Here is a 1,516-nt window from a genome sequence, read left to right as displayed (position 1 = left end):
ATATATTTATGTATTCATGTAAACAAAGAGGAAGTACATACAAATTAGAAAATTGAGCTTTATACTTCTTAAGCATTAGTATATATCCAACGTCCGCTTAATTAATATGGTAATAATGTCAAAAATTAAACTCGATTCCTATTTAAACTTTATCTGTCTTTCTGCTTTAATTGAATAACTTCATATGATTGCTCTTTATAAGTTGGTTGTTCTTTTTTTTGTTCTTTCTTGTTAAAAGTTAGGTAAAATCTATAAATCTTCCACCGCTTCCCCCTTTCGGTTGTTTTGTTTTTGGAATAGCCACCAAATATAATATTACCTATTCTTTTATAATTTCTACGATGCACAATTATGATCTAAATATATTAATATCTACAAAAAATGTCTATAATGCTTTTCATCAAATTTGTAGTAGTGTAATTTATCCTTTTGAATGCATTATCGCCACATCTAGTTGTCCATCGCATAGGATAGAAAATTACAGAATAGTTAGATAATCCCCGGATAAGCAAATAACCCATAAATCGAAACAGAAATATATTGTAGCTAAAAAAATTTCCCTGTGCACAAATGTATCCTACTTGTTAAGACAGTCAATCTTATGAGATGCATTTTATTTTTATAATATAAATAAATACATGCTGCTGTGACATTCGGCCTATAATTTCCAATGGTGCATATTCATCCTATACAATATATGCAAAAATCGGTGCCATTCATTACATTTAAGTTTCTTTGACTATTCTGTTATCTTCCTATGCTACAATTGGTTTTATAACATAGTCTTAATTTATTTTATACGTCGGAGAAAGGATTAGCGAACAGTTGAAATGAGCTGTTCATAGGTAAGTGCATAGTTAATCTTTATTTTCATTTGTTTATCCAGTTAAGCTGTCTTATAAAGAATACGAAATATCAGATTCGTAATTCGCATTCTATTACAGGTGCTAGTGGAATTGTGATATTATTCGTTTTATGTTTCTTTTTATAGTGTTGAAAAATTGCGCCTGTTTATTCCTATTCACAAAGTGGAGTAGCATATATTAAATTCCTATGAAGCAGTTACAAATGCATAATCTGAGGAATAAAGCCATATCTAAGATAAATTATCCCCATGCATGTGCCTACGTGAATATATATTTATGGCTTAAATTATTTGACACAATATGTTTTATAATCGAGGTAATAAGAAAAACAGTTTTAATTGTGCGCTTTATATTAAACCGTATGAATTCCCGTCTTAAATTTCTTGAGACCGTTTTCCTATGTGAAACTATTTTCACCTTTCTTTTTTTTCCTATATTTTCTTTTTACAATCACATTATTTGATGCATTAATCTATATATCTCTATTATTTTATATAAATATTACTCATTTCTAGTTTCATGACCTCCCTGGCTTCTCTCTCAATGATGGATCAACCAATAGGCGACAGAAAAAATTTTTATTCTATTCTCAGTATATAATGGCGCAGCCTCTTATACGAAAAAGAAGAAAGCCGAAATTAGAAGTATTA

The sequence above is a fragment of the Plasmodium inui genome (assembly GCF_000524495.1).
Source record: "Plasmodium inui San Antonio 1 unplaced genomic scaffold supercont1.10, whole genome shotgun sequence".
Lineage (NCBI taxonomy): Eukaryota > Apicomplexa > Aconoidasida > Haemosporida > Plasmodiidae > Plasmodium > Plasmodium inui.
Note: the sequence above shows the minus strand (reverse complement) of the source record.